Source organism: Canis lupus, chromosome 33, assembly GCF_003254725.2.
Source record: "Canis lupus dingo isolate Sandy chromosome 33, ASM325472v2, whole genome shotgun sequence".
Lineage (NCBI taxonomy): Eukaryota > Metazoa > Chordata > Mammalia > Carnivora > Canidae > Canis > Canis lupus.
The window spans coordinates 17,696,320-17,724,272 of NC_064275.1; the positions used below are offsets into that span (position 1 = coordinate 17,696,320).

The window sequence follows — 27,953 nt, forward strand, 5'->3', positions numbered from 1 at the left end:
CTTAACTGGCCTTTCCATAGCGGAGTGAACTTTGGGAAGACATGCACAGTGGCCAGTAGGGATGCCCTTCCCGAGCCTCAGGCATCCTCATCCACCGACTCCATAGCTTTCCCGAGACCAAAGCTTTTGTCTGGGAGTGCAGTCCGTGGCAAGCTAACAGAAACGGAGCGGTGCACAGACTTCACCCGAAGTCTTCAAACTGCTTCAGAGGGATGGTGGTGCTGGGTCGGCCTACTCCGCCTGTCTCCGTCTCCTGGGCTGAGGGGGAATGAAGAGTATTGCCCTCCCAGCTCAGACCCAAGCATAGCACAGAATCCCAAGGTCTTAGGCCCGCAGAATTGAATCTCCTGGTCTCTGAACATAGACCAATCTAGACCATTGGGAACTTTATAATATGTTGTTGTTGCTGCGCTATTTCTCTGACCTATTTATACACTCCATACACTGTGGAGTCAGCTAGATTGCTTAATCTCTCTGAGCCTCCATTTGTTAATCTATAAAATGGTGCTAAAGCATTACAACTTTAGAGACACAGCCCATCTTTCTCAATGGACTTCAGCCATGACTACTCATCTCTGTGACCAGTTACTCTGTTATCTGGTTAATTATATTTCATTAATTTAATTCCACTTCCTCTTATTCTGTCTTTCATGAAGTCAGAAAACAGCTGGTCACCATCATTCTTACATATAACCAGAGACCTGAAAACAGTTAATAAATCATTCTTCAGACTTTGAACTTCAGGCTAAGCAATGCCAAATTCTTTAATCTTCTTCCCAAGAGCCTATCTGAAAATCTTGAATAATTTCATTTTTGATCTCTCCCTAAATTATTAACATCTCAGGTTTTAGTGCCCAAACATGCGTGTATTATTTTAATAAGACCCTGACAAACTAGTTGACCACAGCGTGTATGAAGTTGAATTCATGTCTTTCATGCTCAGCTTGGGTGCCCACTAATATCGTCCATAACGATGCATATAAATGTTAGACGATGTCAAGAGAAAACAGGTCAGTGTTTGTTCCTTGAAGAAGGCAGCCCCCCCCCCCCCAACTTATTCAGTAAACATGTCCTATTTGCCAGGGGGGAGGAGAAAAAGAACTATCAAAGGGGACCCTGAAGGAAATTGTTAAAGTGAGGAGAGAGCTCTTAAGAAAAGAGACGCTTTCTGCCCTCTGAACCTTCTTGCTTGATTCTGTTCTCCCAAGGCGACACTGCAGCTAATCTAAGTCTGTGCTCCACTAGGCCCCTGCCGCGCCGGGCTAGAGTAGGACAGGAAATCACCACTCAGAAAATAAATGACCTGTCCCAGAGTCTTTTGTTAATGAGTCCAGGGCATAATAAATCAAGGTGACCCAGTCTCGAGAAACACAAGCCTGTTTAAAAAAGAAAGAAAGAAAGAAAGAAAAACAACACAACATGAAACCTCTAAGCTCCAGAGGTGAAGAGGAGGCGAAGGGAGAGAGAAGACTGTGGGGAGTCCTTATAAATCACACCCAGACCAAACTGGTGCAGATGTTTTCCAGTTTTGGTTCCACTCAAGAGGCAGAAAACAGATGCATGTGGACGTGAATGGAAGGGCCTATCTGTCTGTGAGGGAAGATGGGACAGTGGCCCGGCGGACACAGCCCCTCCTCTCACATGGTGTCCTTGGGGCTTTTAGTGGTACACTTTCTTCGGACTGTCTTGTCCTGGGTCTGTCTCTCTGTCTCTCTCTCTCTCTCCCATCAGCATGGCCAGAATGTCCTCTTGTGTCAGCTGTGGGTCCCAGCTTCCCACCGCAGCAGGTTCGGTAAAAAGAGAGGAGTGGTCTGGTCAATCATGGGAGGGTATTGGCTTACCAAGCAACTGCAGGCTCTTAACAACAGAACAGAAAGAGTGTCACATTGGGAATAAATACTTCAGGATGTGGTAGAGAAATAGGAGCCTATAAATCTGGGGTGAGCCTCTAATATAAGACGTTTATGCAGAGGGCCTTCACAGAGAGCCACAAGAACCTGTGGAGACACACATCATTGTCAACTATTTCACAAATGCAGAAACAGAGGCGTAAAGAGGCTAAAGAGTGACAACAAAAGGCATTTGTTGTTTGGTGCAGAGTTTCTATAAACAAGTTACCTGATTTGGAGACACCCTGTATAGTAGGTGAAACAGGTGTTTGTCCTTTGTTACAAATGAGGAACATGGGCATGAGAGACACAAGGAGGCCTTCTCCGGCCCACACAGCTAGTGTGTGGAGGAATCTGGTGGGTCCATGCTCAAGTGCTGGAATCTGTCTCTTGTCTTTTCTGCTCGGTCACAGTGGTGTGCCAGGGTCCCAAATGAGAAGTGAGCTGATGGAGAAAGGGTGCTTGAAGAGAGGGTACATTGTGGCCAAAGTCCCCCCTGTGGCTAGTGGTAGCAGGAAAGCAGGAGAGGAAGTTGGCACTCAATTTTTCCCATTCTCCATGTCATAAATTATATCACACCAATTGCTTTTGTGTTTTTAATTATTGCTCAGGGTGTTTTATTTCAACCACCATCGTCACAATGGCTTGTTTGTCTACACTTTATATTTCAAAATCCTTTCATATCTGTTACCTCCTCTGAACCTGTTAATCGGAATTGTCATTTAGCCTTGGAGAAACTGTGACCAGAGTAGCTTGCCCATGCTCACTCCATCTATTAGAAAGGAGATATTTCCTCCTTGCCCGGACTTCCTCCAAAATAAACTCAAGCAGCCAGATTCCCTTTGCCATCTTCGTTTTTCCCATATTGCCCCAGTTCTGCACTGAGAGATGTAACCTTTCTCCAGAATTTCTCTATAAACTTCCTATTATGGCTCTGCTTCTTGAAATAAAATAATGAGCATTGTGTTCTAGTCCAAATTGGAGTCCAAGCATTTGCCCAACCACACAGTGCCATCAACCACAACAGGAAGATGCCACAGCGGGCTGCCTAAAATAAACCCAAATAAACCCATAGCTTCTCATTGGTCCAGGACCTAGATCTGCAGAACAGTAGGCACACCCATGAAAATTAGGGCTGTTCCAAGTATTTTTGGTTGGGCAGTGGCCTTTCACCAGGGCAGAACACTGCTTTAGGTTTGCTTTGTTGGTTTTTGTTTGGTTTTTCATTTTGTTTTTCTTGTTTTTCATTTTGTTTTATTTTTTGGATCTACCCTATGAGTCCAAATCTTTCATACTCAGATATTGATTCTCAGCTGGGTACTGAGAGGCAAAACCCCCGGATGTGGGCTTATCAGTTTCCTGTTATAAGAGAAACTGTTATTTCATTTAACAAATATTCCTGAATTCCTACTATGTACCAGGGACTGGTTAGTTGGTGAAGGTGATTGAGACTCACGCGTTATGTCATCCTTACACTAAACATCTGGGGGACCTTGAGCAAGACCCTTCTTCTTTAGGAACATCAGTTTTTGCCTCTATAAAGTGAAAGGGTAGATAGTTGAGTTCTGGGTCCTTTCTAATCCTACTGCTCTAGAGCTCAGGAGAATCTGTGCTGAAGGACTAGGCCTGGTGCAGCACCTAAGAATAGAATGTCCTTTTCATTTACTGATGTGAAGAACTGGAAAAAGGAGAGGCTGGGGGGTGGGGTGGGGAATAGTATTTTTCAAGGACTTTAAACTTTTCAATGTGTGGGAGTGGGGGGTGGAGGAGTAGCTACTGATTTTAAAGAATTCATTATACATGGCATAAAAAAATTGTCAAATAATATGTGTACCACTTTATGCTCTTTCCTGGTACATACTTTATAGAACTATAATAAGATCATCCATAATATTTTTTTGTTCTTTGTTTTAACTGTTTTGTATAAGTATTCTGTATATCACAGAGCGCAGTCTTCTAATTTTTTTAGTGGGTAAGAGCTTTTATTTCAACCACCATTTCAATACCAAATTTATTTTATTTTTTTAAATATTTTTTTATTTTTTATTTATTTATGATAGTCACACACACAGAGAGAGAGAGAGAGAGAGGCAGAGACACAGGCAGAGGGAGAAGCAGGCTCCATACACTGGGAGCCCGACGTGGGATTCGATCCCGGGTCTCCAGGATCGCGCCCTGGGCCAAAGGCCGGCGCTAAACTGCTGCGCCACCCAGGGATCCCCCCAAATTGATTTTTTTATCTACTTGTCTACTCCCAAATAGTGGAGTATTTGGACTATGTCCAGCCTTTTTCCTTTGATTAATAGCTCTGATATATATTTTCCCTAAATTATTTCCTTTGGACATTCATTAAAAAAAAAAAAAAAAGGAATTTCTGAATCAGTGATGCAATCAGATTCTAAAAGACCCAATCAATTTATAATGGCACCAGCAATTGATGAGCATTTCTGTTTTCCTTAACCCATCTATATCACATGTACTAATTTTTATTTCTTTTTGATGGCTTAAAAAGTGTACAATGTTTCTAGTAACTTCAATGAAATTGTTTGTATTTTCATTTCCTTCATTATTATTCAGGCTGGTCTGTTTATGTTTTGAGTATTCTGTATTTCCTCCAATGTGAGTAGTTTATTTATGTCTTTGACCTCAAGTCTAATGGTTTTGAAAAACATATTAAGGCTTTCATGGGCCAAAATCTATAGACTATTGATATATTGTGGATACCCAAATGCGAATACATTCATCCTCAGGAAGGCAGAGATATTTGTCTGTTTTGTTCAGTCAAGTATTCTAAGCTCCTAAAATGATGCCGGCAAACAGTAGGTGCTCAATACATAATTATTGAATAAGTGAATAAATCATCACTTAATGTTTATCACTTGTGTTGGGACAAATGTGAGCATTCAGTTTTGACACAGAGGAGATGAAAGTAATGTCAAAAGAGCTGGATGTAGAAGGGAGGGGTGTTTCTCACTTCAGAATTTTAAAAATCCATATACGGTGAAGGGACAAGATAAGAAGTCACTGAGACATTTCTTCAGATAATGACTTGACATTGCCCAAACATGTCACAGATATCTGTGTGTTCTTGTCTATCCCCCTCATTACTGTGTGCATTAATAGTGTCAGACTAACTTTAATATTATCCCATTGTGAACTCAATTCAAGCAGCAAAGTTTTCCTTAGCTTTTACGGTAATCTGCAAGCACTGAACTAGCCATAGGTGGCTAGTGCACAGAATGCAGTCTCTGTGTATCTATGCATTGACACGCAAACCTTAGAAAATGGAACAAATTATTGATATAGACTGCAGGGTGTATAAACCTCAAATGCTTCATGCTAAGTAAAAGAAGTGAGATGCAAAAGAACACATAGAATATGATTCCATTTATATGAAATGCCCAGAAAAGACAGACTTTTTTTTTAAGATAGAAAGATCAGGTGCACTTGGGTGGTTCAGTCAGTTAAGTAGCTGCATTTCGATCAGGTCATGATCCCAGGGTCCTAGGATCGAGCCCCACGTCCCCCCTCCCTGCAGTGCAGGGAGTCTGCTTCTCCCTCTCCCTCTGCTGCTCCTGTTTTTGCTCTCTTGCAAATAAATAAATAAAATCTTAAAAAAAAAAAAAAAAGAAAGGTGGGCGGGGGGTTGGGTGACTGGGTGATGGGCACTGAGGGGGGCACTTGGCAGGATGAGCACTGGGTGTCATGCTATATGTTGGCAAATTGAACTCCAGTTAAAAAAGAAAGAAAGATCATGGTTGCCTGGGGTTAGGGGATGGGGTGACTACAAATGCGCACAAGGGGTCTCTTTGGGGTGATAGAATTGTTCTAATGCTAGATTGTGGTGATCATTGCACAACTCTAAAATTAATGAAAACCCATTCAGTTGTATACTGATAATGAGTAGATTTTACGGTCTTAAAATTATACCTCAATTAAGTGTTTTAAAAAGAGCGGCTAGGGATCCCTGGGTGGCGCAGCGGTTTGGCGCCTGCCTTTGGCCCAGGGTGCGATCCTGGAGACCCGGGATCGAGTCCCACATCGGGCTCCCGGTGCATGGAGCCTGCTTCTCCCTCTCCCTCCCCCTCTCCCTCTCCCTCTCCCTCTCCCTCTCCCTCTCCCTCTGCCTATGTCTCTGCCTCTCTCTCTCTCTGACTATCATAAATAAATAAAAATTAAAAAAATAAAAATAAAAAAAAAATAAAAAGAGCGGCTACCATGACCTGTGCACTGTCAAAACCAAGCAAAACATAGTTCCCAGAATAGGCAAACATTTAGAACACTGTCAGTTAAGTGCCCTAGAGGTGAGCCCAAGGGGTTATGGGAGCAGTCAGGGACCTAATCCAATACTGGCATTCAAGGGAAGTTTCCCAGAGGAGACAATGTCTGGCTGGGAGAAATTGTTCTAGGAAGAGTAGGTGGGAGGATGTGGGTTGCGCAGGGCACATGCTAAGTCAATGACAACAGTATTCATGTCATGGGAGATAGTGCTAAGGCCAATGCCCACCTCGTTTTGAATTTAGCAGGTTTCAGGGAAGTTAAACACTGCAAAAGTCTTCATCTATTGATTATAACTACCATCTATCATGAGTCAGGAGCTTTGCATTTGGGAACAACAATCTTATAAGGCAGGATTACAGATGAAGAAACTAGGCAAGGACAGATATTACTTGCTGAGGGTCACTTCTCCAGTATGAGCAGCAGAGCTGGAATCCAAACATATGCCTAAGTCTGAAAGCCATGCTTTTCCCATTCCATTCTCTTTTACCTCTACATAGACACGTGACTATTACTGGTGAGGGATTAATGAGAAGGAGATAGGTTCTGCTGACCTGCTCTAAAGAATTCATAAAACCCTTCTACAAAGAATTTTGCAAATGCAGTTTGACAGGGTCTCAGAGCCACAGCCTTTGTCATCCATCACTGTCCCTAGCACTCTGTATACAGCGGGCAGGCATTTGAAATGTGCCATTTCTCTATTTAGCTTAGGATGTGCAAGTGAAATAATCCTGATTCAAGATAAATTAAAAGACACTGACTTCCTGAAGAACTAGAAAATCATGAAATACCACAGACATCCAGTCTGCAATGCACAGCCCTCATTAAATGCCTTTGAATAATTTTGCACGATCACACAAAATACTTAAGATGATAATGACCAAAACAGAAACATGATTTCTTTTTTAAAAATGTGTTTAGTTTCAGAGTTTCGAGAACTGTTCCTTCCCCTCACCTTTGGCTTAGATGTCTACTCCTTATGGGAAATTGTGAGTCGGCTTGGGTGAGGCAAAGACACACATTCTTCTCTAGAAAGAACGGACTTGCATTCCTAGGAGTAAAATAAATTAGGCCCAGTTTCTCTGTCCATTAATTATGTGGAATAAACAGCCTTCCCCTGCTTGGAGAGAAGGACAGGAGACCAGCACAAATTTCCTCCTTAGACTCCGGGGAAAGATCACCTGACTCTCCAGGAGAACGCCTGTGGCCTGAGAGGGCAAGGCTGTGCTGCCAGATGTTTGTAAGAAATCCACCGATAGACACAATCCCGTGAGACCAGCGGCAGAGGACTGCGGCATTGCCGGGGGAGGCTACAGATGCAGCGGAGCACGCGGGAGAAGGGATTTGCATCCATTCCTGCCCCTGGGAAATTTCCCAGCCCTGAAGGCAGCCTGTAGAGTCTAGGGAATGTACTGCCCCCGGGGGTAATTAGGTATTTTAGTTAGAGTCTTAGAACAGGCCAAGAACATCACCCCGGGAGAGGGGGGCGGTAGGAGGGAGGCAAGGCGTAGCCCCGGGGGTCTGGTCAAATGGCACCAGCTGGGATTTCCAAGAGAATGGACCCTCACCACGGCCACTCTCCAGGCAGGAGCAACATGCGAACGAGACACGGAGTCGGAAATGTTTTTTTTTCTTTTTCTTTCTTTCTTTCTTTTTTTTTTTTTTTTTATTCATAGAGACACACACACACAGAGGGGAAGAGACACAGGCAGAGGGAGAAGCAGGCTCCATGCAAGGAGCCCGACGTGGGACTCCATCCCGGGTCTCCAGGATCGCGCCCTGGGCCGAAGGCAGGCGCTAAACCGCTGAGCCACCCGGGCTGCCCGGAAATGTGTTTTTGACCTTTACGCGCTTGTGACCAATACGGCTCCTCATCATCCCTCGCTTCCTTATCAAGAGAAGCTTCGTTTTATTAAGGGATGCTGCGGGGTTCTCGGTTAAAACCGCTCAGCCTCCCAGAATCCACTGCAGCTAGGGGAGGCCACGTGATCCCCTTCTGACCAATGGGATGCAGGCAGAGGTTGCTGGCTCGGGCTTGGGGCAATCACGCGGCTCCGGCCTCTCGCCCTTTGCCCTTTCCTTCCCTTCCGGCGGTGAGTGCGGACTTCCGGCCGCCATCTTTCGCCGTGAGGCATGTGGCCGGGTGCACGAGGTGCGGAAGCTGCCTACACCCTCGGCGATTCCCCGCGAGCGCTGCGCTGACCCGGGCCTGCCATCCCTGTACTTTCTATTACGGGAGTCGGATTTTTGCTCGAGCCGCTGTAGGTCGGGTCTGCGTTACGTGCAGCCGAACCTAACCCGGAACTGACGGCCATGTGAATCCCGGTAAATTCAGCAGCGATTTCCTGTGACGTGTTAGCCGTGGGACTCCAAAGAGGCGAAACCTGCCACGAGCTAGTGCGGGAGCGAAGGTGACGTAAGAAAACCGGCATCGTGCAGTCGATGTGTTTGAAAACAACGGAGGTTTTGTTTAAAGTATAAAATGGGAAACAGTCATCAACAAGCAAAACCTACTGGGGTGAGTTGTGTGGGATTCTGAATTATTCCCATGCCTTATCGTACACGTGCACATACAGGTGACGCTGATGCGCCCTGAACGTCCACCCTTCACACTAGGGATATAATCCGCCAAACCAGGAAGTCGCAGCCATTTTACCCTCCCTTAAGGACCACTTTACACTTGTTTATTTTCTCTGGTGGGGTCAGAGGACCTGCATGTCTCCTAAGTAAATTTCTCAAGCCTTTGTCAATTCCTGACACACAGGAGAAGCCCCAAGAAGTCCATGGAAAAATAAACCGAGTCTAACCAGCAGTGGTAACAAAGGGCAGTCGCGTCTGAAGCACACCCTGAGGTGAAGGCCAACGGGCAGTAGCGGCATTTTCACCCACTTGCAGCCGCTGCTTCAGCAACTGCTGCCTCTGCCCGGCCCTGATGCGCTCTCCCTCTGCGGCTTCCTCTCTCCCCGTCCTGCCAAACTCCCCATCATACCTCCCTGCGCTCCTGGGTGGCGTCTGTGTCACCCGGCTTCTCACACACCATCTCTCCCTTATCCAGTCATCAGCTAAGGATGATGAATTTTTAAAAGGTTATTTGCTGCATCTCTTGAGAGGGGTTTTATCCAGGATTTTAATTTTTGAAGCTGATGATTGGATTAATTGATATTTTACAGAAACAAGGATAACTTGCTTTAAATTATTTATTTTATTTATTTATTTATTTATTTATTTATTTATTTATTTATTTATTTATTTATTTAAAGAGAGAATACATTCACCTGGAACAGAGTTTAGGAAGCTTGAAAGGATATGCACAAAGTCTCTCCCTCACATCTGTCTGTCATTTGTGTGTATGTATCCTTGTGGAGCGACTTTATATTCAAGCAAGTATCTATACCTGTTTCCCCATTTTGTTCCATAAAAAGATGGCCATACTTTTTTGTACTTCTCTTTTTTTCCCATTTAATATAGGTTAAAAATCTTTCCTATCAGCACAGGAAAAAGCATGCTCATTCCCTTTGAGCTAAAAAACTGTTCCCTTGCATAAAGGTATCATAATTTAGCCCTCTGTTGATGGACATTTAAGTTGTTTCCAAATTTTATTTTTTTCAATAATGATGTGATGAATAGCATTGTATATGAATCATTTCACAGAAAAGAGTATATTAGGATAAACATAGAAGGGAATAAAAAATAAGCACTTGTGATTATGGTAAGTATTGGGAAATTTCATAAAAGATACTGTTTTACATTTCCACTTACAATGTATGGCCATGCCTATTTCTGTAAATCCCCACCAATTTAGTTTATCAGACTTTTTGGACTTTGTCAGTTTGATGGTCTGCCAGTATATTTTTAATTAGTTCCCCTTATGAATAAGACTTTTTCATCTTTTTTATTTTATTTTATTTATTCATGAGAGAGAGAGACACACAGGGAGAAGCAGGCTCCATGTAGGGAGCCCAACGTGGGACTCCATCCCGGGTCTCCAGGGTCACGCCCTGGGCTGAAGACAGGTGCTAAACCGCCGAGCCACCGGGGCTGCCCAGATTTTTTCATCTTTTACACATTTCAGAGCTACTTGTATATTCCTTTCTATTAAATATCTATTAATAGCCTTTATTATTTCTTCTATTCGGTTGGTAGTTTTTTTAGTTGATATTTTCCAAGTTCTTAGAAAAATTAAACATTTATCTGTGATACAAGGTACACATTTTCCCCCAGTAGGTCATGTGTCTTTTGATTCTGCTTAACAAATATTTTTTACCTTGCAAAGATGTTTAGTTTAGATGTAGTCAAACATGTGAATCTTTTCATTTCTGGTTTCTAGGTTTTGTTTCATATTTAGAAAGTCCTTCTGTTGGAAGGGCAGTTTTTTTTTTTTACCTTCTTATTCATGCATTATATTACAAGTTAATAAGTTCTTTATCATGTGGCTGTTACAAGTTAGACAATGGCCAAGAATCAAAGATTGGGGGCAGGGAGTGAGTGAGAATCTAGATTCATATTTTCTCTACTTCTGGCTGTATTAGGCAAGAGGACTTAGAGTACTCTGATGTCCACCTCATCTACTTGTCTGCAGTGGGCAAGTGAACATGCCCACAGCTCTGCAGACTGAGTGTATGTGAAAAGAAGATGCTAAAATGCTTTGGTGACATGTGCATAAACATTTGAATTTCTTCTCTTAGCATATCATAGTGTCCTGTCTTGCTGGACATCTAGGTAATGTCTATCTACATATGTTACTGTTTGTCCTCAAAGAAGTTTCTGGCATGGGAGGTATAACAAAACTCATTACAGCTAAAAAAAAAAAAAAAAAAAAAAAAAAAAAAAAAAAATTCTTGCATGCACATTCCTTGGTTGAGCAGGCTTGAGAGAGAGCCAAATTTAGACGTGTATAATGAGGCACCTATAACAAGCTAAGGCCACTCCACCTCTTCCATCCTTCCTTTTCCCCAGCCACAGCCTCCCAGCCCTAAGGGTTCCAGCTCCTTCCTTCAGATGAGGTCATAGTCCCAGGTAGGCACCTGAAGTAGGAAAAGCTGCCCTCCTGCAGCATTGGAAAACCTCCACCAGCCAGGAAGGGCAGTTCTGAAGATGGCAGCATCCAAATTTTTAGAAGCAACAGCCCCTCTCTAAGTGTCCTTACAACACCAGAAGACAAAGAAGCTGGCCACATACAAACCCAAACTCCACATATAAACCAAAGTATCTTGAGGATCACCACTCAGGCTTTTAAGATTTATCTTTGATCTCATTATTTTTAGGGCATTTTGAAACTGTGTCCTTCCTACACACAAGGTTCTAAACTGAGAGTAATGGCCAGAAGCCATTGGGTCATAAGATCACTCTAAGGATATTAGCCTCAGTCATCAGGTGCTCCCAGGGCTCGGGCTGGAGGAAAATAAATGATGGAGCTACTTGGGTCCAGAAGAACAGAGTGATGGGAAGCCACAGAAATCAGAACTAGGAATATGGGTGCCAGGAGGCTAGGGCATCTCAAGTCGGTGTCATTGACTGTATCTCTGTCATAGACAGATTCTTCGGGCAGAGTTAGAAGTGAGGGCTCAGGAATGGAGTAGGTTTATTATACTCATGATAACAGCTCGGTGTGAGAACCCAGATGATGCAGGCCTGGAGATGTTTGTCTGCTGCCCTACATTGTCACCAGCTGGATATGTGATAGAGTCCTTTACCATTTGGAGCAAGGCGCTGGGCTGGCACATGCAACTCCTGATCTCAGGGTTGAGTTCAAGCCCCACATTGGGTGTAGAGGTTGCTGAAAAAGAAAATCTGTAAAACAAAAAACAAAAAAATTGGGAGGGCATCAGTTACCACACAGGTGAGACAAGATTAGCCTAAAATCAGTTTTAAGGGAGCCCCCCTTGTTTCTGAGTTGGGTAGAGGGAAGAGGGGATTCATTTGAGTCAGGGACTCAGGATTGATGAAGAAAATGCTGCGTCCAAAGGAGAAGCAGCTATATCCAAGGGAATTCTAAAGACCAGTCCTTCTACTCTTCCCTGATTTGGGATTCAGATGGTTTGAGGACATTTTCTATTTGAAACTGTGGCAGTTAACTTGAGGCTTAAGTGCAAGTAGAGAGATCAAGAGTCAGGAGAGAAATGGCTCTAAGTTGTGGACTGAAAGGTAAAGGTAATCAGCATGAAAGAAAAAGTGACCATCCATTAATTCGGCCCCTGTTCACTGAACCCTGAGTGCCAGATATTATTTAAGGTGCCAGGGATATAGCAGTGAACAAAACAAAGTCCCTGCTCTCATGGTACCTATATTCAAGTGGTGGTGACAAATGATAAACAAGATATGTATGTATTTTTAAATACATATTTCTATATGTATTTATATATATCTTCCCTCCATCCCTATCTGTTCTCTTTGCTGGCTCTGTTAGTACTTTTGCCTACTGCCAATCGGTAAGTAATGGAGTGGGGATATTATTTGGGATAGGTGGTCCGAATGCTTTGGTGGTTCTGATGTGACATTTGAGCAGAGCTGGAATGAAGTGTCAGAGGAAGCGATGTAAACACAGAGGGAAAAGTGTCCAAGGCAAAGGGCACAGTGAGCCTGGGGACAGGCAGGAATGTGCTGGGTGCCACAGGGAGGTCCCTGTGGCTGGAAGCAAGGGAGTTAAGTGTGGCATCATAAGGGATAAGATGACAGGTTGGAGGAGTGTCGTAGTGCAGGCCACAGGCCTTGCAGACCATGATAAAAGTGTAGGAATTTGTTTTGAGTGCAGTGAGGGACCACTGGAAGATCATATAGTTGTCAGGTTATTGGAGGGCCTGAATGGCACTGTGCCATCATGTAAATGTGATGCTCCAGTGCGGTACTTACCTCTTAGCCTGAGAGATCGTGCCTTCCACACCCCAATCTTGGGGGAACTGGTTGTGCCCTTCAGCCACTGATTGTGTACTTCTGGGCTGCAGCGGGGCCTGAAGAGATGGAGAAAGCCATAAAGGCTGCGAATTGCAGGCAGCTGGGGAGGGATTGCCTTGACCTCCTACTTGAGCTGCATCTTGCACAAGTAAGTGGCTGTTATCCCAATGTTCAGAAAGCAGTTTCTGCTTCCTAGTTCCTAAATTCTTCCTCCTGACCTCTCTGTAAACCAGATTTCTGCTTACCAGAGCTCAGCAGGATACCTGCTATGTCCATCTTCTTCTGCCTAGAACAAAATACCAGTAGGCCCTTCACGAGCTTCTTCCTTATGTAGGAAGTGAGACATCCCCCAAATTCCCCATACAGTTCAAGGACAAGCTTTGTCTACCGGAGTTCAGACTCCATTGGGAAAACCCTGCACTCCACCTGTGATTCAAATGCATTAGCAGATACGCATTACAAAGGAACCCAGATTCCAGAAGCCGATTTCTTTCACAGGTGCCCTTCCTTGAAGCCTTAGAAAATGCAGGCCGTCTTATACCATTTGCATGTTGTGTGCATATGTGTGTTTATAACAGTAAGGTTTATTTCTTGCCTTATGTCTGTAGGATTGTGCTGTCCTCATTCTAGGACTGAGACTGAAGGCATAATCCCTGTGTGCAACATACTCCTCCTCCTAAGTATTTCCTACTGATAGTTTTTGGAAAATAGGATGGAACTCTGTGCTTTCTTTTGCAGAATAAACCATATTGCCTGTCCCACATGACCATCTCACCCTTATCTCCCTGTTTTGTCTTTATCATAAAGTTCTTGAACCCACACGTCATTATGATATTGTCTGAGACCTAAGAGAAATGAGCTTGAGCCCCAGAACATGAAACAGTATGTTCAGTATAGTCATGTGTGCTGAGTAGAGGTAAATATGCATAAATATTCACCAAAGAGGTGGCATTATGAGTGATTTTTATTTTCATCTTTTTCATGTCTATTTTCAAATTAAAAGATTAATTTAAAAAATCCTTACATACCAACTACCTGGAAATAATGTAAGAAAGTTATAGTCTCAGGGCGCCTGAGACTACCTGGAAATAATGTAAGAAAGTTATAGTCTCAGGGCACCTGGGGTGGTTCAGATGGTTAAGCATCTGCTTTTGGCTCAGGTCATGATCCCAGAGTCCTGGGACCAAGCCCCTTATTGGGCTCCCAGCTCAGTGGAGTCTGCTTCTCCCTCTCTCCCCCTGCTTTTGCTTCTCTCTTTCTTTCTCTCTCTCTCTCTCAAATAAATAAATGAAATCTTAAAAAAAAAAAAAAGTTACAGTCTCAACCTCAGTCTTTTTCATCTAACAACTCTCTATGAGGCAGGGCCTTCTAAGTTCTGCCAACAAGTCCTCTTTCAAATAGAGCACGTGTGTGTGGTAAGCACCCATGGACTGATCCTCTGACCAGCCTCCTTATGTTAGGCACCTGTGTGTGGCTTAGAACCCTTCACATCCAAGAGCATAGAATCGGGAGAGATTTCAGAAATGATCTTGCCTGATTGCCTGCACAGTGCTCAGCTCTCCCTGCCGTATCCCTGACTGGGGCTCATCCAGTCTCTGCTTCATCACATCTCCGGATGGGGAGCACAGGGGCAGGATACCAGTTATTTACGGACACTGGGCTTAGTTAGGAAGGTTTGCCCTGTAGAGTGGAAAGATCTATCCCCCCCTGAACTCCCTCAGGTTCTCAGCCCCAGATCTCGGGCACTTCACAGCTCACGGGAAATAAAGGGGGACATATGGGTAGAGAATGAAGTTCACATTGTTTGTCTTTCTGCTGTTTTGATTTAAGAATCTCTTTTAGTTTATCTTAGTTTCTCATCAGTGCTATCTGACACGACTCAAAGATTTGGCGCCTTCTCTGTGTCTTCTTTCTTATGTCCATGGTTTCTTTCTCTCCTAGGTGAAAGATCGTCAGCTTATTTCTCCCCGCTTCATCCTGGCCACTTTTCTTCAGCAGCCAGCCCTGCACCTTTATGTCCTACACTGTGTCACTGGCTTTCTTTGACGTTCCCCCTCCTGTCTTCCTCACCCTTTTTCCTTTCTTCATCGCTCTTTCCCTTTCAGGGACATAGGAAAATACATTATAGTAATGCACCTCCAATATGTGACTCAAAAATAGTACCTAACTGTAAAACAAGTTTTGGAAAAACAGATTGTTTTGATTTTGTTTTTAGATTTTCAAAGTGATGATTATTTCACTGCTTTTTTTTTCATTTTTATTGGAAAACACAACATAAAATTTATCATTTTAAAGTACATAATTCAGTGACATTAAATATATCCACAGTATTGTGCAACCATCACCACTCTCTAGTTCCAGAACTTTTGCATCACCCCAAATGGAAACTCTATGCCCAGTAAGAAGTCCCACCCAATGCTCCCCTCTCCCAGCCTCCGGCAATAACTGAACCATGTCCTGTCACTATGGGTTTGCCATTGCTGGATATTTCATGTAAATAAAGTACAGTATGTGGCCTTTTGTGTCTAACTTCTTTAACTCTGCATAATGTTTTCCAGCATGTTTTATCACAATTGTAGCATGCATCAGTGCTTTTGATGCATTCATTCAGCATGCATTCATTTCTTTGTATGACGGGATAATATTCCACTATGTGAATATACCAGTTTGTTTATCCATTCATTAGTTGATGGATATTTGGGTTGTTTCCATCTTTCAGCAGTTGTGAATAGTGTTGCTGAGAACATTTGTCTACAGGTTTTTGAACTTGAACATATAAACACAAATGCTTTTTTTTTTCTGAAGTATTAATTTTTTTCTCCACAACACAGGCTTGTTTATTTGTTTCTTGCTGGAGGCAGGGATGGGTGTGACGCTACTTTGCTGATGCCCTAAGCAAAGCTCAGCCTGTCCACTGGCAATCTCCCATCTGTTTTCTGTTCTTGTGCCTCTTGATAATGTTTCCCTTCCTCTCTTTTCCCTGCACAAATTTGCATGTGCAACAATTCAGAATTCATACCGGCAAGTGGATTTTCTTCCTCTAGAGGTGTATATGTGTGTTTAATAAGTACAGTGAATATGTATAACTCAGAAAGGTCTTAGGCCTCAGTTCTCAGCTTCCCCTAACAAGGCCCCTTTCCAACTCAATTCCAGGAAAGCAGGCTCCAAGAGCTCAAGCCAGGAGAGGCCTTTCCTCAGGCCTCAGCTCATAAAGCCAAGGTGTGTCTGGGCCCCACAACTCTGTCAGACTTGGAACTTGAGCCTTCACTTGCTGGCTGCTGTCAGAGTTCAGTGCTCCCTGCCAAACCCTTGGAAAGCTAGAGGCCACAGAGAAGAGAGAGGCATCAGATTACTGCCTGCAGAAATGTGGGGGCTGCCCTATCTGACATTCCCCATATACAGTGTCCACACAAGCAACCACAGGCATCATCAGCATTTGGGATCACATCACAAAATGCAGTCTGGTTCTCAAAGATACAGATGCCATTGCTTCTTTCCCCTTTGCCTCCCCTACCTTTCTCCTGGGTTTGCCTCTCACCTCCCTCTCCCCTATCCTCTGTTTTTTTTCAGATCAGTCTCTGTTGATTTCCCCAAATGCTCTCTAGTTCTCTCCTGTCCCTTTGATTTCCTCTCCTCCTTTCATCCTCTAAACTTTTTCTATCCACTCTGTCTCCTTGCCTTTCTCCGTGTGTCTTTCGGATCTGTTTCCTTTGACACTGGTCCCAGGCCCACTGCCAAGTTTCAGACCCATTAGTGAGGTGCCTTGCTGACTGAAACACAAATCAAGACTGATCCGGGTACAATTAGCAGCTGCTCGCACCTCATCTGGAAAGCATTAGCCAGCACTGAGAGGGAGGGAGGGAAATACTGATGCCAAACAGAATAGATCTCCTATTTTGGAACATGAAAGGATCCTGACCCAGTAGATGTGTAACTGAAAAAAAAAAAAGATACGGATAGACAAAGAGGCCCTCCTGAAAGGCAAAGATGAGTGGCCCATTAACTGACTTTGGGTATCCTTCGGCATCTATGCAAAAGATATAGATTTCTCGACATTGGACTCAGGTCTATGACTATCATCCAGGAAAAAGGGCTGTCTGTCCCATTTAATTGGGATAGTCAAACACTTGTGTGACCCACAAGTTTTCTGCTTCTGCTGCATATTGTGTTATCTTCATACTGCTAGAGGTCTAATGTGCTCTAAGAATCACCTGGCACTGAGTTAAAAATACAGATTTGGATTCACTAGGACTGGGGAGGGGTCTGAGAGTCTCCTTTATAACAAGCTGGTGGTGAACCACACTTTAACAAAGGCTCTAGGACAGTTCAACTCTTATGGCTTTGGTCAAATGCCTCTGCTACGGCTTCTCCCAGTACCCTTATCCTCCCCTTTTTTAGAACTCAGAATTATAATTAAGGATAAGTGATGTAATTAGCTGTTTGATGCCTATCTTCCCAACTCAAATGCAAGCTGCCCAAGGGTAAGAACCAGGCCTGTCTGGTTCACCTCTGCATCCCCAGTACCAGCCCAATGTGTTGCATATAGTAGGTGTTCAGTAAACATTTCACAAGTGAATGACCCAGCTTAATCCCCCAAAGCCCTCAAAAACCTCTCCTCTTTATGAAAGCCTTCCTAGTTTAGGAGTCCTTATTTGTATCTGCCTGGTGGCATTTGATGATTTCCCATGTGATTAAGCCCTGCAGCTAGATCATTAGCTGCTTGAAACTGAGACTTTATCTTCTGAGTTTCTGAACTTTTTTTTTATGTCCCTTGGAGAAACCTCCATCCCCCTCACTCCCACCCCATCTTAGTACTGGCTTGCTCTAGTAGGCATTTAGTGTTGGTTGATTGAGAGACCCTAGGATGATGCCAAGTTCTATTTAGACCTCAATTATAATGCCCAAAGGGTGGCTGAATTTTGGCTGGGCCCAAAGCCAAGGTTTTACATGCCCCAGTGGAAAAACCTTTAATACTACCTAACACATTCATAGAGTGGGAAGGCTGAGACATTATGTGTACACAAAATCAAGAGATGTAATATTGTGAGGCTCCCAAAGCAGTTATAAATCAAGCCACTCCAGAGGGTTGACTGCACAGCTGTGGCCATTACGTCACTCCTATTTTCTCCACTGAAGATGATGGCTCACATTGCAGGGCTTTACTTGCAGGGGTGGGGGCCGTTCTTTTCCAGGATTAGGCAGACCATTTATCTTGGAAATAACAGAAATCTGGCTCACAGCATCCTGCTGTAGATAGAAGAGCCTGATTTTGTTTGGGATTCATCAAATGTCCTAACTATTTTTCAAACATTGAGGTCTTCATGAAACCTAGGGTGCTTTTGTCAAGCACTTTCCCCTCGTAATTTTAAAATGTGTGTATTTTAAGGGACATTTAATGCATGTGTTTTTGATTTATTTACCCTTCAATCATCAAAATACTGTTATGCAAGACCTGTTTGATGTCTAAGAAACTTTATGAGCATTATTTGTATGTTTAAAAACCTTGCTTTCAGGGTAAAAAACAGGAAGTTGTGTTTTTCCAAAAACACATTGCCTTTAACACAAAAAGATTTGAGGTCCTTTCCAGAATCTTAATTTCCCAGGCTCAAGGGGTTTAGAGCCAGTACAGCCCAAGCTCACATCCCTGTCTCTTCAGGGAATGAAAGCATAGCTGGAAGTCCCAGGCTTGGCAGACACAGGCTGCCACACTTGATGGGAATTTGTGACCTTTCCAATACCCAACGGTGACAAAGTTTAATCTGTCTGGAGACTTCCAAGCATATTTTACAACCAGTACCCCAGATGTATGTTCAGTGTGTATTCTGTAAAATGCCAAGCTGTGGCCTGATTATCTTCTTAAGCAGATAAGGCATAAATCTCAGGGTGTTAGAGACAGCTTTTGAAGTTTGAAAGTATTTGGCAAAGAAAATCCTCCAGAATGCAGCTCAAAGATGTAATTGTATTGGGTGTATTTTCAGCGATCTAACTGATCTCAGGATGGGACATGAGGCACAGAATGTCAGATATCCCAGGTGGTCTTTTAAGGCCCTGACCCAAATTGGCCCTAAAAACTGAGAGCTACCACTTTGGTCTCTGAGTTCTGATACATGTACAGGTAAAATGGATAGAGTGGGTGAAATTCAAAGCAATGATGATGGATAAACACACAGTTTGTATGTGATATCTTGTAGAAACACAATGAGTGAGCAATAGAAGATATAAGAAGAGATTCTGGTGGAAGAAAAACTGCAGTGTGCCTAACACAAAGGAGAAACTCTGAACAGTTACTGAATGAGGAGTGACTGCATTTTGCTGAGAACAGATAACAGGAAATCTGGACTCATGGCTGTCAATTCAAATTTTCTTACCTGTTCCAATGCAGTGACATGGTAGTTTAGGGTAACAGAACAGAAAATGCTGCTGGGCAGGGAGCAGTGGCCTATGGAAGCGGTAAGAAGCAGAGGCATAGGGAGGCTGATGTTCCCCAGGCCACGTGGCCAGCCTCCCCATTATCCTCTTCCTCTGCAGCCTTGGAGCCCAGCCTAAAAGAAGAAACAGAGCTTTGCCTGGGGATTGAGTCTCCCAGGAATGATACTCAGCATCTGAGTTAATCACTCAGCAGATATCACTGAAGGGCCAACCATCTGTCCAGCGTGATGGCCATCCCAGAGCCACAGTGGTGGCAAAGATGCAGTCCCCCAGCCCCCTCAGAGTTCACAGTGTGGCAAAGGCAAGTGGCCAGCTTCCTGCCTGTCCAAGATTCAAGTGAGTATGGATGGAAACAGCAGGACAGAGGAGAGATGAGCAAGAGATGGAATCAACAGCACTACCCCTGAACAGATGTGAGGGGCAAAGGAAAAGGCAGCATTAATAACATCATTAACATTTCAGGTCTCAGCTTCCCAGAGGATGGTGGTGAGACTAGCACAAATGGAGATTATGGAGGAGAAAAGCAGTTGAGAGGGAAGATGCCAGGGTCAGCTTGAAACCTACCTAAGTCTGGTGGGACATCTCTCTAAAATGGCACTGGGGAGACTTTTCTCTGTATATTTTGGGCGAGAAAATGGCTGCCTCAAAGGTTCCTACACCAGCAACAAAATGGAGAGGAGAATGAGCTTAAAGGGGCTCCATTCTTGACTGATGTGCCACCCAGAGACCAGCAGAAACAGTTGGCTCTCTTGGCCTGGGACATGCCTAGATCAGAATTAGCACAGCAGTCTGCCTCCCTTCTGATCACCATAAATGTTCTTAGGATGAAAGAAAAGAGCAATCTCACACTCCATTAAGTAGGTCAGATGTCTGTGCTTCGGTGGGTAGTGGTGAATCTACATATGGAAAAATGTATTCAGAAATGCCTGACTCCAGCACTGAAATTCCATGGCACACATGGAAGGAATTGAGGAGATAGCCAAACTGACAAATATTCCACCCACGCTGTGTAATATGGTGTCCTGATGCATTTGGAAACTGAAGAGTAACATAACATGGTGGGAAAAACCTCCATAGCTTAACTTGGAGACCTTGAACAAGACTACATTCTTTACAGGATTTCTGTATCACTAAGAACTTCGTCAACTCCTCAGTATTCTGCAGAGTAACCATAGACGATCACCTCTGGCTATCTAGAATGCTTTGGCACATTCATTGTTTTGAAGAGCTAAATGTTTCAGAGAGCAAAGGGTTTATCCTTTAAGCGCCTAAACTTTATTTCCGTGATTTGGCATGAAATCTTTCCCTAAGGTATATAACTTTTCTTCTTACATGTGAACTTAATTTCACTCGAAGAATGCCAGTTACAAACTATGCTCTAATAAGAAATGTGCTGGATTGCAAGTTCCTTGAGAAATAAGTACATGCAAAAACTGGTGAAATCCAAAGGTCTATAGTCTATTTAATGGCATCACACTGATGTTCATTTCATCACTTTGATAATGGATTTTACTTATGTAAGATGATATTGTTGGTGGAAGCTGAGAGAAGGCTACATGGGAACTATTTCTGCAGCTTTCTGTGAGTCTAAAATCATCCAAAATAAGGTTTTTTAAAAAAGTACCTTGATTCAATGATCAAGTAGATGAAAAGAAGAAGGAAAAAAGGAAGGGGGAGGGAGAGAAGGAAGGAAAGAAGGAAAGATGGTGGGACTTGGGACCTTTAGAGACCTAAAAAGATATATGGGAGAGAGTGTGGAGTATCAGAAATGTGGAGGCTTTATAGGCAGGCAGGCTCTGAGGTCATACCCCCTTCCTAGCTTTGTGACAGATTTCTTAAACTCTGTGAACCTTCATGTTTACCTTTGTAATATCAAGGATAAACATACACCCTGCAGAAGACTGCTGTGAGAATTAAACAATATGCCCATTACACCCAATAGATGATGCATCACCCAGTGGATACTCAACGAATTACCGTGTTCGAAGTGCCCCTTAATAATGTGTGGTTATAATTCTCCGTCTTGTTTCTGTAGCTCTGATTACCAGTCATCGGGATTCAGCCCTCACACTGAGTACTCTCTGCATGCTTCCCTGTTTAATTGGCTGCTCCTCATCTGCTGTGAGCTTAATATAGTTCTATATACAGTATTAAATAGGCTCAAAAAGAGAATCTCATCTGTGAGTTGAGTATTTTTGTTTCAGCCCACAGACATTAATTTTAGCTGCTCAGAAACCTTTTCCTTTTGGCTTTCCAATTTGGGGCTGAGTTCCAGATGAATGAGATCACAATATTAATAATAACCACCATTTATTGATCATTATAATGCTAACTGGGCTGTTTTTTACATACATTATCTCATTTAATTCTCAACACTACTGTATGAGGTAACTATTTTAGTCACTCACTGGAGAGTGAGAATGTCATTCCTTGTCTGAGGGTCCAGAGTTAATTGTCTCCACAGCTGACATCACACGACCTGGCTAACCACAGAGCCCAGGCTCCTGTCACAGAGGATACTATAACAGCTTCCTATTCCTTCATCGCCATCGAAAGTGCTTTTAAATGGCCCACTCAGTCCTTAGAGTGGAAACTAAGCCCCTTTGGTGGAGAAGCTAAAGGGGAGGGGAGTAAGAAGGGAGGAAAAGAAATTAGTAACCAAGAATCTAGCTCTTTAAAAAACTTGGGAAGACAGCAGTATTGGAAACAGTCCTGTTTTATACTGTGTGTTGAGTGTTTTAGTAAAAACAAAAACAGGGTTTCCGCAAACTGCCTAAAGAAAGAAAACTTTCTTAGAGAAGGTTTCTTCCTTCTATATCCTGAGACCTCTCATCTCCTATGCTGAATCTACCTCCTCAGGCACAGCACAGCCAGTCAGGAAACATCTCTCACAGGACATGAAGCTGTAGGATTTGAATTACATAATTTCTCTCTCTCTAGGCAGTCTCTTGGGAATTGTCTACTATGCATTTTGAAGACTTCTTGTGTTCGGTGAGAAGACATCTGAAGAAATGCTAATGATCTCACCAGACATCTGTATGTGTTCATTGCTCAGAGCTTAAGCCCACAATGGGAGCCATGCTGGTAGACACAAAAGAAGGAAAAGAAGGCAGAGCATTGGGCTAAGAGGCATGGCATGGAGAAAATATGCCTATTCCATAAGAGCAGAGGCCAGAATCCAGCAAAGTTTCAGACCTAACAGCTGTAAAGTCAGAGGAGTCCTCAAACAGAAAAGGTTGCTGGGCCTTGGCACATATTTTGCAATGGGTTGTGGTGTGAGGGATGTTTGGAACAACTGTAAACAGGAACTGCTGTGTCCTTATTAGGAATAATCACTTCTTATTAGGCAGAGAAATGGCTGTTGACACTGCTTGTGACCCCCTTCCTCTCTCTGGGCCCCAGCCTATCCTCCCCATTGCTTCTGTAAGAACCCACTGAGGCTGTACATTATGATCACTCTTGGAGATTGCTGCTCGGCAGGGCCCAAGAAAAGAAAAAGCCAGAGATTCCATCTGGCTGGGTCCACCTTGATCCCAGCTGCTCACAAGAGCTGTTTATTCCTACCAACACTGAGCCTAGTGTGGCCCTCCTCCCTACAGGGTGGCCTTAAGAGCTGTCCAGCAGGCCTGGCAAATTTTGTCAAAGCCAGAACACTGGGCAAGATTTCAGGGGGGTGGGTCTGAGTGCTCAGCAGCCTGGATTTAGAGAGGCAAGAGCTCAACAGAAGGTAGAGGCTATGAAAAGAACAGGTTGGTGCCTCAGCTTCCTTGATGGCAAGGGCATATAAACTGTCAGGTGCCAGTGCCAGAGGTCATTGCCCAGGGGTCACTGATCCAGTATCATCTCTACATAGGTAGTTCAAAGTATAGGCTGTGGTGACAGACAATATGGGTCAAAATCTGGCTCTGTCTCTTTTTAGATGCATGTTACAGGGGGATAAAGTAAGACTTGGCAAGTAGCTGAATGAGAGGAAACAAAGAGCCTTTTAGAAGTCTAGGCATAGGCCAGACTATCTCAGAGGAGGTGAAGGTCATTTATAAAAATTTGAGATTAAGGAGACAGCAAATTTAAAGATGACTGTGAAGTCAGTTTTTCACATTTTGAGTTTCAAGAGCTACTGAAATAATCAAATGAAAATGCCAAGTAGGAAGGACGAAAAAATGAAATGGGAGTTTAGGAGAGAGGTTAGAACTAGATTCTTTTTGGGCAGCCCAGGTAGCTCACTGGTTTAGCGCCACCTTCAGCCCAGGGCCTGATCCTGGAGACCTAGGATCAAGTCCCACGTCGGGCTCCCTGCCTGGAACCTGGTTCTCTCTCTGCCTGTGTCTCTGCCACTCTCTCCTCTCTCTGTGTCTCTCATTAATAAATAAAACTTTTTTAAAAACTAGATTTTTTTCATCATTGATCATGCACAACCCTACTTTATTTCGTGTATTTTACCTTTAGCAATATAATGAACACTATGAACTTCTAGCCCATCTAATCATTACCAGTAACCTACACCTACTCAGGTGTGCATCCATATCCCATTCTTCCACCTCAGAGGAAACCGTGATCGTGAATCCTTGTCTAGAATTCCTTTGCCTTGTTTTATATTTTATTGCATATATATTCTTGTATAAAAAATAAATTGACTTTGCTTGTTTTTGAACTTTATAAAGAATTAATACTATAGTGTCTTTTGGAACTTGCTTTTGTCACTTAATCTTATGTCACTGAGATTCATACATGTTATGTGTAGCTGAGCATCATTAAGTTTCACTACTATATAACATTTCATTGTGCAAAAATTCAGTTTGTATTACCTAGTGTCATTGGGCATATAAATGTTTCCAGTTTTTTTGCTATTCTGAACAGTGAGCTATGAGCCTTTTCTCATGTGTCTCCTGGTGCATAGGTGTAGAATTACTCTTGGGCTTATACTGAGGAGTGGAATTGCTGGGTCATATAGCATACAGATGTTCAGCTCTTCAAGATAATGCCAAAGTATTTTTCAAAGTAGTTGTGCTAATGAGATGAAGATTGGAGAGGTATAATTAGGGCAACTATTAGTCATAGAAGCAGTTGACTTTGTCCAGGGAGATAGTATAAAGCAAGAAAAAAAGAGGATTATAGTCTGATTCATAAAAACATGTACACTCAAGTATTCATAGGAGGAAAAGGAGCCAGATAAGGAAACAGAAACGGGTGTCAGGAGCAACGGGTGCTGGTGGTGGCGGGGAGCACTACCAGGAAAGAAGAGACCCAAGTACTCCAAAAGAGAAGAGTTCCTTAAAGACTGGGTAACCAACATCAAAGGATGCTGCAGAGATGAAAAGGATAAAGGTAAAGAAAAGGTCAGTGATCTTTAAGAAGCTATTTGTGGTTTTGTTGACTGCTGAGGGTAGATGCCAGATTTCAGGAGATTTACAGGTAAGTGTGGAGGGTAGAGAAAAATACTGTAATTATAAATACCATTTGGACAAGTTTGACAGTTGTGAAGTAGATGTAGAAAGTTAGAGAAGATAATAGAGCTGAGACATGATTTTTTATTTTTTAAGGATGGGAAAGACTTGACATGTTTACAGATTCAGAAGTAGAAGCCAATGGAAAGGAAGAGATTGAAGCAGTAAGAGGTTCATTGTAGAGGAAAGTCTTTTAAGGATTGGGAGAGAATAGAATCTAAAGTGCAGATTTGTTCTTACCAGCTCTATTTCTCTGAGAGAGGGAAGGTTTTTTTTTTAAAAGCTTTGAAATGCATCAGAAATTACCACCATCATGGCAACTAACATTTTTTGAGTGCAACATTAAAAGATCCTTTCCTAAGCATTTAACACATGCTATCTATCTTGTCTAATCCTTGGAACAGTTCTATGGCATGGGTACTTTTTATCATCTCTGTTATAATTTCCATTTTACAGAAAAGGAAACCAAGACCTTGCAATATGACTAGACCAGGCAGCAGATTGAGGCCACGTGCTCTGAATTATTAAACACAAGCTGGGAATTAGGAAAGTGGAACAAGCTTATGTGAGATGGCAAAAGGTTTAGGGTTGAAGGAAATCAGAGATGTAAGAAGAATGGAAGAGGTTCAGACTAGGCATCATTGGTAATATGATAAGGAATTGGGGGAAGAGGAAAGAGAAATAAACATATGGAGCTTCTGTTTCAGCCTAAGTGCTAGGCCCTTTACATACATTGACTTATTTCAATAGAAATAAATAGAGAACTAAGAAGTAGCAAGGGCCCAGTGGAGATTAGGAAACATCCAAGTGTAATGGAACTACACAGTCTGGATTTTCTCCAGTATGCTCAAATGCCAGGAGCGGGAATAGGAGGACCACGCAGTTGAGCAAGGGTTGGGGATATACATAGTGTAAGCCAAAAGGCAATAGGATCGATGAGACCAAAGAGAATCACTTCCTGGCTAATGTGGGGACCTCGTGGGGAGGAAGACAAAGTCATGGGGGCAGATGAACTGAAAGGGAGGGGAAGATAAAGGGACTGAATTTCCCAAAGCGGGACAGAGCCAGTTTAGCACTGGCATGAATGGGAGAGAGTGGGAAGTGAGAGCGTGAGGCACAGCGGCGTTCCTGGTTTGGGATCTTAAAGACTGAGCAGTTGAGTGCTGAGCAGTTTGCAGTGTGGTCCGGGGTGGGGCTGACAGAGAATAGAATTTAAGTGAAGATCACTGAGACTGGGAAACCAGAAGCCTGGGCTATGCACTTTTTAGTTTATGTTATATAATCTTCATGACCACCAGTGAGGTAGGTGTGACTAGAGACATTACATTGATAACCAAACTGAGGCTCCCCTAACTGGGAGGAAGTGCTGGGATTTGAATCGAATCTTCTGTGCCTGCAATTCCTACTCACTATCCAAGACTCAGTTCAGATGTCATCTGTTAAAACTGAGCCAGGTGCCCTTCTGGGATTTCATGAATCTTTCTATCCCCTCGTATTGCAATTGTTCATTTATCTGTCCTTCATTAGTATATAGGATGATGACTATATTTCCAGTGCCTGGTACCATTTCTGGTCCAGAATGGGCTCAGTAAAAGTTTATGGAAATAATGTATTTGAAAACAATAGACTGAGACATACAAGCCAGGAGTCTCTATTTCTAACATTTGGACTTAAAGTCCTGGTAAGTTTGGTTTCAGAAAAAAAAAAAAAAGATTATAAAAATAAGATCATTGTGGCTAATAGAAGGGCAGCCAAGAGAAGCAATGAGAAGGGGGCCTGGGAAGGAGTGGGCTTATCTGGATAGGAATGCATTAATTAATTAATCAAAAGCCCAGTTTTCTGGGAGGCCACCAGATACAACTGAGTTTATCCTACCTCCATCACTCCCCTCCTCACCATAGCCTGACCCCAAAAGAAGGTAGAAAGGTTATTCCCCCTCTTCTACTTGCCCACCACAGCCTTGCTTCATTCCACATTCTTCATACCAACCTTTCCTTTCGCTGCCCCTGAGCTCCTCCCTTCACATGCGCCCCCTCCCCCGCCCCCCCCCTCCCCACCCTGCCATACACACACACTCACTCATGTCATTCCATCCCCAGATGAGCATCTCTGCTTGTTCTCTTCCTGGCTGCAGCTCCTTGCTTTCCCAGACTGAGAGAAGAGAAAGCCTGTTTTCAGTTAAGCTTTGGTCACACACAGATGCCTTTTCCATTACTCTTGTTTTTCCTCTTGAAGTGTAACATTTCTAATTAACTCTCCACAGGGGAGGAGGCCCTGTGTTAATCAGCCCCACGTGAGGAGGGCAGGGTCCTTAGAGGCCAACCCCAGGTTGACTATAGCCAACCCCTGAGCAGGCTGCAACAGGAGCTTCCTTTGCTTTGGGGTAGGGATGGTGACCCTGTGGACACAGTTTGAAGGCATGTCACAGGCTTGCCCACCTCTGTGGCTAAGATCTGTGAAATGGACACTCTTCCAAGCTTCTTTACGGACTTTTGACAGCCCGAAGACACCAAGTTAACCTTGTCTAAGGACATGGAATTTATCTTGGTTTATCTTAGAACCTAGGGGAAGAGTTAGAAAATAAGGAGCATAATTGGAGTTGTAAAATCAAAAGGATCTCCTCCTAGATCTCTACTTTCGTAGATGTCTAAAGCACAATTTCCCCCACAAATGAGGCTATTACTGAAAATGTTATGGAGAGTTCATATTACTGCCCATGTGATATAAGAAAATACACAAAGTTGCTTTGAAATCTGGATGCTGAGCAGTTGCCTTAGCTCAATTATTAGACCCCATGGATTAGCCACACAAATTCAAACTTGGGCCTCCAGAAAATGAAATTCACATTTCATAGATTCTAAAGGTTGGCCACAATTGTAAAAACTGCAAGTACTTGTGAACGTCAAGCATTGGTTGTGATAAGTCTTTGGTGTGATTTTTATGAACTATGGTAGGCCAGGAATTGTGCTGGGGGCTTGGCAGTCACTGTGAAGTTTGCCAGGTGAGTAATCGCCATGATTTT

At 43.2% G+C, this 27,953-nt stretch overlaps 1 protein-coding gene and 1 long non-coding RNA gene across 10 annotated transcripts in view; one reads left to right on the plus strand and one right to left on the minus strand.

Annotated features, from left to right (window-relative positions):
• Positions 1–8,302: 8,302 nt before the first annotated feature.
• The window catches only part of BOC (BOC cell adhesion associated, oncogene regulated), a 121,493-nt gene continuing 101,842 nt past the window's right edge, over positions 8,303–27,953 (plus strand). For 5 of the 9 annotated variants that reach the window (XM_049105167.1, XM_025477600.3, XM_049105165.1 and 2 more), the window contains exon 1: positions 8,308–8,685. The gene's annotated coding sequence lies outside the window, so the exon portion shown is untranslated. Of the gene's footprint in view, positions 8,686–27,953 lie in introns of all 9 variants that reach the window. The other 4 variants (XM_049105155.1, XM_049105158.1, XM_049105168.1 and 1 more) reach the window with 3 other exon arrangements.
• LOC112678345 (uncharacterized) lies at positions 9,434–27,160 on the minus strand. Its single transcript, XR_003147523.3, has 3 exons — positions 27,011–27,160; positions 13,017–13,114; positions 9,434–11,957 (listed from the first exon to the last, which is right to left on the minus strand). It is a non-coding gene; the product is annotated as an uncharacterized LOC112678345 (long non-coding RNA).